The sequence below is a fragment of the Tursiops truncatus genome, chromosome 1 (assembly GCF_011762595.2).
Source record: "Tursiops truncatus isolate mTurTru1 chromosome 1, mTurTru1.mat.Y, whole genome shotgun sequence".
Lineage (NCBI taxonomy): Eukaryota > Metazoa > Chordata > Mammalia > Artiodactyla > Delphinidae > Tursiops > Tursiops truncatus.
Genome location: NC_047034.1, coordinates 114,430,667 through 114,444,482, shown reverse-complemented (window position 1 = coordinate 114,444,482; position 13,816 = coordinate 114,430,667).

Below are 13,816 nucleotides of genomic sequence, written 5' to 3'. Positions count from 1 at the left end.
ATGGTAGTAATCATCAATATATTTCTATATACTTAAAGAACACATAACTTATTGTCTTGCAAAGAATTATCTGTAAATCAGTGATTTAAAAATTATTGTCTGTGAACTGATGCCATCAAGATCACCTGGGATGATGCCAGAGCCTCTTTCCATATCTACTGAATCAGAACCTCTGGGTTGTATCCTGGCATCTGAGTATTTAACAAGTTCTCCAAGTAATTTGTAAGCACAGTAAAGTTTCAGTCATTGCCCTAAATATTTCTCAGTGATTCACTTGACATACTTTGCCTCTTTATCCCAAACACTGTCTCTTCCTACTCTTCCAGAACACATGTATGTTGCATATCAATACTTCCAAATCCATCTTCCAATTTGATACCAGCTCTAGCCTTATAAAATGGATATATGAATGAGGTTCTCTATTGTCAAGTATCAATATTCTTGTAGGGAGAATGTCTCACAAAATTATAATTATTTGATGGTTTCATTTATTCAATATTATATAAAGCAAAAGACCCTTATTTTACTATTTTTAATTGAAATTTTTATTGAGGTCTCTGTGGATTCACATGCAGCTGTAAAAATAATACTAGAATACAGATGCTATGAACGTTTTTGTCAATTTCCCCCAACGTTAACGTTTAAAACTATGGTGCAATGTCACAACCAAGATATTGGCATTGATATAATCCACCAATTTTATTTAAATTTTCTCAGTTTTACACATACTCATGTATGTTTCTGTGGGGCAGTGTGAGTGTGTAAATGTAATTCTACACAACTTTATGATATGTGTAGGTCTATGTTTCCACCATCACAGTCAAGATACTGACCTGTTCAATCACTACAAGCATCTCTCATGTTGCCCTTTTATTAATGCAGCTTCCCCCTCCCACCCTCTCCACCTCCCTAAGCCTTGGAAAAGAGCAATTTCTCAACATTTTGGAATGTTGTAGTTTGAAAATATTATATAAATAGAATTAACGGTATTATTGATTTATGGGATTGGCTATTTTCACTCAGCATAATTCTCTGTTGTGCATATCAGTACTCATTTCTTTTTATTGCTAAGTAGTATTCCATGTGTTTAGGTACCAGATTTTGTTTCACTATTCATCAGTTGAAGGATGTCTGGACTGCAATTCTTGTCTACCATGAAAAAAAAGCTACTATGAGCATTTGCATACAGGTTTGTGTGTGAACATAAGTTTCCATTTCTCTGGGATAAATGCACAAGAGTGCAACTTCGGAGTCATTACATGTTTAACTTTTTTAAAAAAACTGCCAAACTATTTTCCAGAATGGCTGTACCATTTTCATTACCAACAGCGATGTGTGAATTATCCAGTTTCTCTGCATCCTCACAGTCATTTGGTATTGTCTCTACTTTGGCCATTCTAGTGGGTATGATATTTCATTGTAGTTTTAATTTTTATTTCCGTGATGAATAAAGATGTTGAATACATTTTCATGTGCTAATTTAACATCTATAGGAGGAAGGAGCTTCAAAATGGTGGAAGAGTAAGAGGTGGAGATCACCTTCCTCCCCACAGATACATCAAAAATACATCTACATGTGGAACAACTCCTACAGATCACCTTCTGAACGCTGGCAGAAGACCTCAGTCCTCCCAAAAGGTAAGAAACTCCCCACGTACCTGGGTAGGGCAGAAGAAAAAAGAAAAAGCAGAGACAAAAGAATAGGGACGGGACCTGCACCAGTGGGAGGGAGCTGTGAAGGAGGAAAGGTTTCCACACACTAGAAGCCCCTTCGTGGGCGGAGACTGCGGGTGGCGGAGGGGGAAGCTTCGGAGCCTAGGAGGAGAGCACAGCAACAGGGGTGCGGAGGGCAAAGCGGAGAGATTCTCGCACAGAGGATCAGGGCCAAGCGGCACTCACCAGCCCGAGGGGCTTGTCTGCTCAGCCGCCGGGGCGGGCGGGACTGGGAGCTGAGGCTCGGGCTTCAGTTGGATCGCAGGGAGAGGACTGGGGTTGGCTGCGTGAACACAGCCTGAAGGGGGCTAGTGAGTCACAGCTAGCCGGGAGGGCGTCTGGGAAAATGTCTGGAACTGCTGAAGAGGCAAGAGACCATTGTTTCGGGGTGCATGAGGAGAGGGGATTCAGAGCACTGCCTAAACGAACTCCAGAGATGGGTGCGAGCCGCAGCTATCAGCGCAAGACCCAGAGATGGGTATGAGACGCCAAGGCTACTGCTGCAGCCACCAAAAAGCCTGTGTGCAAGCACAGGTCACTATCCACACCTCCCCTCCTGGAACCCTGCGCAGCCCGCCACTGCCAGGGTCCCGTGATCCAGGGACAACTTCCCCAGGAGAACGCACGGCACGCCTCAGGCTGGTGCAATGTCACGCCGGCCTCTGCTGCTGCAGGCTCGCCCCACACCCATACCCCTCCCTCCCACCGGCCTGAGTGAGTCAGAGCCCCTGAATCAGCTGCTACTTTAACCCCGTCCTGTCTGAGCAAGAAACAGACGCCCTCAGGCGACCTACATCCAGAGGTGGGGACAAATCCAAAGCTGAACCCCAGGAGCTGTGCGAACAAAGAAGAGAAAGGTAAATCTCCCCCAGCAGCCTCAGGAGCAGCGGATTAAATCTCCACAATCAACTTGATCTACCCTGCATCTGTGGAATACCTGAATAGACAGCTAATCATCCAAAACTGGGAGGGGGGCTTTGGGAGCAACTGTATATATATATATATATATATATATATATATATATATATATATATTTTTTTTTTTTTTTTTTCCTTTTTCTCTTTTTGTGACTGTGCATGTATATGCCTCTGTGTGTGGTTCTGTCTCTGTAGCTTTGCTTTTACTATTTGTCCTAGAGTTCTGTCCTTCGCATTTTTTTTTTTTAGTATATTTTTTAGCACTTGTTATCATTGGTGAATTTCTTTTTTGGTTTGGTTGCTCTCTTCTTTCTTTCTTTCATTCTTTTTAATTTTTTATTACTTTAAAAAACTTTTTAATGATTATTTTTTATTTTAATAACTTTATTTTATTTATATATATTTCTTTATTTCTTTTTTTTTTTTCTTTTTTTCTTTTTTTTTTTTTTTTTGCAGTACATGGGCCTCTCACTGTTGTGACCTCTCCCGTTGTGGAGCACAGGCTCCGGACGCACAGGCTCAGCAGCCATGGCTCACGGGCCAAGCCACTCCGTGGCATGTGGGATCTTCCCGGACCGGGGCATGAACCCGTGTTCCCTGCATTGGCAGGCGGACTCTCAACCACTGCACCACCAGAGAAGCCCCTCTTTCTTTCTTTCTCCCTTTTATTGTGAGCCATGTGGATGACAGGGTCTTGGTGCTTCAGCCAGGTGTCAGGCCTGTGCCATTGGGGTGGGAGAGCCAAGTTCAGGACACTGGTCCACAAGAGACCTCCCAGCTCCACATAATATCAAACAATGAAAATCTCCCAGAGATCTCCACCTCAACGCCAAGGCTCAGCTCCACTCAATGACCAGCAAGCTACAGTGCTGGACACCCTATGCCAAACGACTAGCAAGACAGGAACACAACACAACCCATTAGCAGAGAGGCTGCCTAAATTAAAAATAAGGTCACAGACACCCCAAAACACACCACCGGATGCGGGCTGCCCACCAGAAAGACATTTTCCAGCCTCGTCCTACAGAACACAGGCACCAGTCCCCTCCACCAGGAAGCCTACATAACCCACTGAACCAACCTTAGCCACTGGGGGCAGACACCAAAAACAGTGGGAACTACGAACCTGTAGCCTGCGAAACAGAGACCCAAAACACAGTAAGTTAAGCAAAATGAAAAGACAGAGAAATATAGAGCAGATAAAGGAGCAAGGTAAAAACCCACCAGACCAAACAAATGAAGAGGAAACAGGCAGTCTACCTGAAAAATAACTGAGAGTAATTATAGTAAAGATGATCCAAAGTCTTGGAAATAGAATAGAGAAAATAAAAGAAATGTTTAACAGGGACCTAGAAGAACTAAAGAGCAAATAAACAATGATGAACAACACAATAAATGAAATCAAAAATTCTCTAGAAGGAATCAATAGCAGAATGACTGAGGCAGAAGAATGGATAAATGACCTGGAAGATAAATAGTGGAAATAAATACTATTATATTCGAATTATAGGGATCCCAGAAGAGGAAGAGAAAAAAAGGGAACTGAGATAATATTTGAAGAGATTATAGTTGAAAACTTCCCTAATATGGGTAAAGACATAATCAGTCAAGTCCAGGAAGTGCAGAGAGTCCTATACAGGAAAAATCCAAGGAGAAACACAAGACACATAGTAATCAAACTATCAAAAATTAAAATACAAAGAAAAATACTAAAAGCAGCAAGGGAAAAGCAAAAAATAACATACAATGAAATCTCCATAAGGTTAACAGCTGGTGTTTCAGCAGAAACTCGGTAAGCGAGAAGGAAGTGGCAGGACATATTGAAAGGGATGAAAGGGAAAAACCTACAACCAAGATTACTCTACCCAGCAAGGATCTCATTCAGATTTGATGGAGAAATTAAAACCTTTACAGACAAGCAAAAGTTAAGAGAATTCAGCACCACCAAATCAGCTTTACAGCAAATGCGAAAGGAACTTCTCTAGGCAGGAAACACAAGAGAAGGAAAAGACCTACAATAACAAACCCAAAACAATTAAGAAAATGGTAATAGGAAAATACATATGTTAGCTTAAATTATGTTACAATAATTACCTTAAATGTAAATGGATTAAATGTCCCCACCAAAAGACATAGACTGGTTAAATGGATATGAAAACAAGCCCCATATATATGCTGTCTACAAGAGACCCACTTCAGACCTAGGGATACATACAGACTGAAAGTGAGTGTATGGAAAAAGATATTCCATGCAAATGGAAATCAAAAGAAAGCTGGAGTAGTAATTCTCATATAAGACAAAATAGACTTTAAAACAAAGACTATTACAAGAGACAAAGAAGGACACAACATAATGATCAAGGGATCAAACCAAGAAGAAGATATAACAATTTTAAACATTTATGCACCCAACATAGGAGCACCTCAATACATAAGTCAAATATTAACAGCCATAAAATGGGAAATCGACAGTAACACAATTATCATAGGGGACTTTAACACCCACTTTCACCAATGGACAGATCATCCAAAATGAACGTAAATAAGGAAACACAACTTTATATAACACATTAAACAAGATGTACTTAATTGATATTTATAGGACATTCTATCCAAAAACAACAGAATACACTTTCTTCTCAAATGCTCATGGAATATTCTGCAGAATAGATCATATCTTAGGTCACAAATCAAGCCTTGATAAATTTAAGAAAATTGAAATCCTATCAAGTATCTTTTCTGACCACAACACTATGAGACTAGATATCAATTACAGGAAAAAATCTGTAATAAATACAAACACAGGGGCTTCCCTGGTGGCGCAGTGGTTGGGAGTCTGCCTGCCAATGCAGGGGACACAGTTTCATGCCCCAGTCCAGGGGGATCCCACATGCCATGGAATGGCTGGGCCCGTGAGCCATGGCCACTGAGCCTGCACGTCCAGAGCCTGTGCTCCACAACAGGAGAGGCCAAAACAGTGAGAGATCCACGTATTGAAAAAAAAAAAAAAAAACACGTGGAGACTAAACAATACACTACTTAATAATCAAGAGATCACTGAATAAATCAAAGAAGAAATCAAAAAATACCTAGAAACAAATGACAGTGAAAACAAAACCACAAACATATGGGATGCAGCAAAAGCACTTCTAAGATAGAGGTGTATAACAATGCAATTCTACATCAAGAAACAAGAAATATCTCAAATAAACTAACTAACCTTACACCTAAAGCAATTAGAAAAACAAGAACAACAACAAAAAAAAAACCCAAAGTTAGCAGAAGGAAAGAAATCATAAAGATCAAATCAGAAATAAATGAAAAATAAATGAAGGAAACAATAGCAAATATCAATAATATTAACAGCTGGTTCTTCGAGAAGATAAACAAAATTGATAAAACATTAGGCAGACTCATCAAGAACAAAAGAAAGAAGACTCAAACCAATAGAATTAAATATGAAAAAGGAGAAGTAACAACTGACACTGCAGAAATACAAAGGATCATGAGAGATTACTACAAGCAACTATATGCCAATACAATGGACAACTTGGAAGAAATGGACAAATTCTTAGAAAAGCACAACCTCCCGAGACTGAGCCAGGAAGAAGTAGAAACTATAAACAGACTAACCACAAGCACTGAAATTGAGACTGTGATTAAAACTCTTCCAACAAAAAGCCCAGGACCAGATGACTTCTCAGGAGAATTCTATCAAACATTTAGAGAAGAGCTAACACCTATCCTTCACAAACTCTTCCAAAATATAGCAGGGGGGGAACATTCCCCAACTCATTCAATGAGGCCACAATCACCCTGATACCAAACTCAGGCAAAGATGTCACAAAGAAAGAAAACCACAGACCAACATCATTGATGAACAGAGATACAAAAATCCTCAACAAAATACTAGCAAACAGAATCAACAGCATATGAAAAGGATTATACACCATGATCAAGTGGGGTTTACCCCAGGAATGCAAGGATTGTTCAATATCCACAAATCAATCAATGTGAGACACAATATTAACAAATTGAAGAATAAAAATATGATCATCTCAATAGATGCAGAAAAAGCTTTTGACAAAATTTAACACCAATTTATGATAAAACTCCTCCAGAAAGTAGACATAGAGGGAATTTACCTCAACATAATAAAGGCCATATATGACAAACCCACAGCCAACATCATCCTCAATGGTGAAAAATTGAAACCATTTCCACTAAGATCAGGAAAAAGACAAGGTTGTCGACTCTCACCACTATTATTCAACATTGTTTTGGAAGTCTTAGCCACAGTAGTCAGAGAAGTAAAAGAAGTTAAAGGAATCCAAATCAGAAAAGAAGTAAATCTGTCACTGTTTGCAGGTGACATGATAGTATACATAGAGAATCCTAAAGATGCTACCAGAAAACTACTAGAGCTAATCAATGAATTTGGTAAAGTAGCAGGATACAAAATTAATGCACAGATATCTCTTGCATTCCTAAACACTAATGATGAAAAATCTGAAAGTGAAATTAAGGAAACACTCCCATTTACCACTGCAACAAAAAGAATAAAATACCTACGAACTAACCTACCTAAGGAGACAAAAGCACTGTATGCAGAGAACTATAAGACACTGATGAAAGACATTAAGGATGATACAAATAGACGGAGAGATATACCATGTTCTTGGATTGGAAGAATCAACATTGTGAAAATGACTCTACTACCCAAAGCAATCTACAGATTCAATGCAATTGCTATAAAAACTACCACTGGCATTTTTCACAGAGCTAGAACAAAAAATATCAAAATTTATATGGAAACACAAAATATCCTGAATAGCCAAAGCAATCTTGAGAAAGAAAAACGGAGCTGGAGGAATCAGGCTTCCTGACTTCAGACTATACTACAAAGCTACAGTAATCAAGACAGTATGGTACTGGCACAAAAACAGAATTATAGATCAATGGAACAGGATAGAAAGCCCAGAGAGAAACCGACACACATATGGTCACCTTATTTTTGATAAAGGAGGCAAGAATATACAATGGAGAAAAGACAGCCTCTTCAATAAGTGGTGCTGGGAAAACTGGACAGCTACATGTAAAAGAATGAAATTAGAACACTCCTTAACACCACACACAAGAATAAACTCAAAATGGATTAAAGACCTAAATGTAAGGCCAGACACTATAAAACTCTTAGAGGAAAACATAGGCAGAACACTCTATCACATATATCACAGTAAGATCCTTTTTGACCCACCTCCTAGAGAAATGGAAATAAAATCAAAAATAAACAAATGGGACCTAATGAAACTTAAAAGCTTTTTCACAGCAAATGAAACCATAAACAAGATGAAAAGACAACCCTCAGAATGGGAGAAAATATTTTCAAATGAAGCAACTGACAAAGGATTAATCTCCAAAATTTACAACCAGCTCATTCAGCTCAATATCAAAAAAAACAAACAAACAACCCAATCGAAAAATGCACAGAAGACCTAAATAGACATTTCTCCAAAGAAGATATACAGATTACTGACAAACACATGAAAGAACGCTTAATATCATTAATCATTAGAGAAATGCAAATTAAAAATACAAGGAGATATCACCTCACACCAGTCAGAATAGCCAGCATCAAAAAATCTACAAACAGTAAATGCTGGAGATGGTGTGGAGAAAAGGGACCCTCTTGCACTGTTGGTGGGAATATAAATTGATACAGCCACTATGGAGAACAGCATGGAGGTTCCTTAAAAAACTAAAAATTGAACTACCATATGACCCAGCAATCCCACTACTGGGCATATACCCTGAGAAAACCATAATTCAAAAAGAGTCATGTACCAAAATGTTCATTGCAGCTCTATTTACAATTGCAAGGACATGGAAGCAACCTAAGTGTCCATCAACAGATGAATGGATAAAGAAGATGTGTCACATGTATACAATGGAATATTACTCAGCCATAAAAAGAAACAAAATTGATTTATTTGTAGTGAGGTGGATGGATCTAGTGTCTGTCATACAGAGTGAAGTTAGTCAGAAAGAGAAAAACAAATACCGTATGCTAACACATATATTTGGAATCTCAAAAAAAAAATGCTCATGAAGACCTTAGGGGCAAGACGGGAATAAAAATGGACTTGAGGACACGGGGAGGGGGAAGGGTAAGCTGGGACAAAGTGAGAGAGTGGCATGGACATATATACACTACCAAACGTAAAGCAGATAACTAGTGGGAAGCAGCCGCATAGCACAGGGAGATGAGCTTGGTGCTTTGTGACCACCTAGTGGGGTGGGATATGGAGGGTGGGAGTGAGGGAGATGCAAGAGGGAAGACATATGGGGGTATATATATATATATATATATATATATATATATGTATAGCTTATTCACTTTGTTATAAAGCAGAAAGTAATACACTATTGTAAAGCAATTATACTCCAATAAAGATGTTAAAAAATATATATCTATATATCTTCTCCAGTGAAGTGTCTATTTCCTTTGCCTGTGTTATAACTGGATTGTTTGCTTTTCACTCACTGTTGAGAGTCTTTTCATGTTCTAGATAATATTCCTTTGTCATATGTGCAGTTTGCAAATATTTTCCCTAATTTATTATTTTTTAGAAAGTGGATATATAGTATTTATGTGGCTCTCTAAAATTATAGTTGAGACAAAATAAAATTTTTGAATTTTAATTTAAAAATATAATTAGTTACATAATAGAGAAAAAAGAGAAGATAAAGAAACAAAAGAATAAGAAAGGCAAAAAAATGCCAGAAATATAAAGATAACCTGCAATAAAGAAGAAAAATAAAATTTTCTTTTGCAATTTAATGGCCTCCTAGAATATTACCTCTAGAGCAGCCATCGCCAACATTTTTCGCACCAGGGATAGCTTTCGTGGAAGGCAATTTTTCCATGGCAGGGGTGGGGTATGGTTTTGGGATGATTCAAATGCATTAAATTTATTGTGCACTTCATTTCTATTATTATTACATAATAATAATATATATATATTATTATGTAATGTATAATTAAATAATTATACAACTCATCATAAAGCAGAATCAGTGGGAGCCCTGAACGATTTCCTGCAACTAGATGATCCCATCTGGGGGTGATGTGAGACAGTGACACCCGAAGTGTGTTGCTATATCCAGTCTACTCCGTAATATCGCTTTGTTTTCTGTCACTGCAGAAAACCCTGCTTCACAAAAATAGGTTGCTGGAAATGGAAACAGGCTTTTTAGTGCTTTTGTGGCAATCTCAGGATATTCTGTCTTGACTTTAATCTAGAACGTATGGAGATTTGAAGTTATCTCAAACATACTTTTAAGGTCACCGTCATTTGTGATCTCAAGCAGTTGATCCTCTTCTAGCATGAATGAAGTCGATTCACCTGGCTTATTCACAAATGGGTTGTGGATCCATTCCTTCCCAGTTCGGGGGTCTTTTGTGGTTAGGAAGTAGTGCTCAAACTCTTCTGAAAGCTGAGATCGGTGATCATGTACCAGCTGGGAGAAAGAAGGCCCTGGCTCAGTCTCTTTCAAAATCTCTGCTAATGTTTGAAACGTCAAAAATCGCAATGTTCACTCATTGCCCCATAATGCCGGTTTGGCTTTGAATGCGACCACTTGTTCTCCCCTGAAGCGACAGATTGAGTTCACTGAGCAGGTTGAATTTGTCACACAAGTAAGCAAGTTTTGCGACTCATTCTGTGTCACTGAAATGTGCTGCCAGTAGTGACTGTTTTTCTAAAAGACATCTCTGGAGCATAATTCAAAAACTCTGGCCAATGATCTGCCTTTAGAAAGCCATCTCACTTCTGTGTGTAAGAGAAGACGTGTGTGCTCTGCGTTCATCTCACAGAGCTGCATGACAGATGTGCGTTAAGGACATGTACTTTAAAGTGGTTGATAATTTTAATCACATCCCGTAAAACGTTGTTAAGTTCAGGTGACGTTTCTCGGGTACGCGTTTCTGTATGGATGACACAGTGCATAGACTCACATTCAGAAGAGACCTCTTTGACCCGAGTAGTGAAACCAGAAAGCTGTCCAGCCGTGGCAGCCGCTCCGTGCGTGCATATACTGACACAAAATGATCAATTCAGTTTTCCTGATATGTAGTCATTCAAAGACTTGAATAGTTCTACAGCTGTGGTGTTGGTTGGTAACAAAAGTGCACATAACATATCCTCACGCACATCCTCCCGAAAAATATATCTCACAAAAACAAGCATTACTGCCTTGTTGTCAACATCGGTAGATTCGTCAACCTGGATTGCGTACCACAGCAACTCATTAATCCTCTCTAACAATTGTGCCTCAATATCTTCTGCTATTTTATTAATTCATCTAGTTATGGTGCTAGCCGAAAGAGGAACATGTGCCACCTTTTGAACTGCAGCCTCACCTAAAAGTTCACGACAAATGTCCTTAGCAGCAGGCAGGATCAACTCTTCACCAACAGTAAAGGCTTCTTAGCTTTAGCAATGTGGTTAGCCACTAAGAATGATGATCTCAGTGCAGACACATTTGATGAAGTAGTGGCCTTCAATAATTGCTTCTGTTCTTCGTGTTCACATTTTTTTTTTTCTTTTGAAAAACTCTAAAGACTTGTCTTTTAATGCAGGGTGCTTGGTCTCCATGTGGGGAAGCAGTTTTGAAGGTTTCATGGCTTCATTGGATAATCAATCACCACATATTATACAAAGAGGGCTTGGAGAATGTGAATCACCTGTTGCAATGAACCTGTAATTTAAGTAGGACTTTTGGTATTTTCTTTTAAATTCAGCTTTCTTTTTATTGGCAATCTTAGACTGTTCTGCTGTCTCGTCATTGGATCTTTCCCCTTTTTCAAAGAAGCTCTCCAACGACATTTGTTTTTTTTATTCATTTGGCTAGCGTTAGCTTGTGAACTTTCCAAAACTGTGTCTGAGACAAGTATGCAGTGCAGGAAAGAGGCGCGGACGGACGTGGTAAATAAAATAATGCACGGATTCTGACCTAAAGCCTGACACCAGATGCAGCTGTACAATTGAAGTACATCAACTCACTTCCCACTATAAAGCCTGCCACCAGATGCAGCTTAATTTTCACTTGCCACTCACTGATAGGGTTTTGATATGAGTCTGCAAGCAATTGACTTATTATGGTCTCTGTGCAGTCAAACCTCTCTGCTAATGATAATCTGCATTTGCAGCCACTCCCCAGCGCTAGCATCACCACCTCAGATCATCAGGCATTAGATTCTCGTAAGGAGCACGCAACCTAGATCCCTCACATGCACAGTTCACAGTAGGGGTCTGAACTCCTATGAGAATCTAATGCCGCCACTGATCTGACAGGAGGTGGAGCTCAGGCAGGAATGAGAGCTATGCGAAGGGGCTGTAGATACAGATGAAGCTTCACTTGCCCACTGCTCACCTCCTGCTGTGCGGCCCGGTTCCTAACAGGGGGTTCCTTCGCACGGACTGGTACAGGTTTGTGGTCCGTGGGTTGGGGACCCCTACTCTAGAGTACAGAAGTTGTAAAAGGGAAATCAAGTAAATATTTTTAAATAAAATTGAAAAGAGAATTAGAGAAGTTTGATAATCTCCTTCATCTGGTTCTTTCACAATGTTCTATTCTAACATTTAATGACAGTTATGGACACATTAAATGCCCAGAGTCAGGAAGAGGAAGAGTAATTGAATTTGATATATAATTCATGAATAATACACAGAATTTGGGGAGAAAATTTTTTGTTTAATTTTTATTTTAGAGATTCCTATGAATGTCAATAGAACTCACAGAAAATTAGAAAATTTCATCCTAATTACTGCCTTTCTGTTTTTCTAAAACATTATTTAATTGACAAATACTCTTAAAGTTGAAAACGTTCATTTTATTATCACAGTGTTCTTATAATGATCCAGGGCTTTTTTTCTGAAAATATTATTAAATTTATAATCAGTGGTATCTAAGAAACAAAAAAAATTTAGTAAGTTTGTAGTAGTTTATAAGATGTCCCAAACACTCTTATTTATTTTTTATATTGGATTTATCACTAGTTTGAAATTACTTTAATCCAGCTAAGGAAAGAAATGCATTTACATCTTATTCCGTCACTCTGTGCTTAAGTTTCAGGAAACAAAAAGAAGCACAAAATATATGAAGCATTTCAGAAATGCATCAGTGTTACTAAACAAAATAAGTGATTTTTTAGATGATAAAAATAGCAGGCTAGTGAAGGTGAAATGAATGAATACCATTTAAGAAGTCAGCAGATTTATTGTAATTATGAGCAAGGGCTTTATTGAGAGAAAAAAATGAAAGAAAACAGATATGAATCCTAGCTTTGTTACTTTGGGCAATCTTTTTAATCTCCCCATGTTTCAGTTTCTCATCTATAAAATGGTATAACACATTTTAAATAAGTGGGACATTTTATTATTATAGGTAATAATATGGGTTATAGAGGATGGTAAGGAGGGGTACTCTGAGATGTTTTCAATTAAATAGGGAGAATGTGAGCTAGGCCTTGAGAGATGGAATTAAGATGAAGATACAATAGTCATGGAATTCTTTTATAGAAAAAGTGGGGAATAAGCTGTATCCTAAAAAATCAGGTAAGAATTTTAGAAAAGAGGAGAATCAATATAGGTGTTTTAGACAGCGGATGCCCTAAAGTCAAGCCACAAAGAAATACTAACAGTTAAGGGCAGAGGATGGAGGCCCTCTAGTGCCAGGCAGTGGACTTGGATGCACTGCGTAGAGATGACGTTCAGGACATGACACCCCAAAATAGGTACCATGGCATATTGACTATTTTAAACTGAAATAGTTTGAAAAAATGGCAGAAACAAGAAGGTCACTCTAACCTTCCCTCTCCACACCCTTTTTCTCTGAAAGAGGTAATAAAACCCTCATGTCAGAGTTGCCCTCCCTTTATCCAGAGGAAAGGAGCATCCTTATCTCCAGAGAGAGAAGGATACCAGAAAAATCTGAAGGAACAAAGAGGCCTTGCTAATTTTCCCCCAGTTTACTACACTTACTTCATATTCTTTGACCTCACACTTTTTTTTTGAATTCATGCTCTTCATATTATATCCTATTTCTTCTCGGCTGTGTACTCTTCATCAAAACTAGCATTAAAAATATTCCAATTGAACCATTTTATCTGAAGAAGAATATA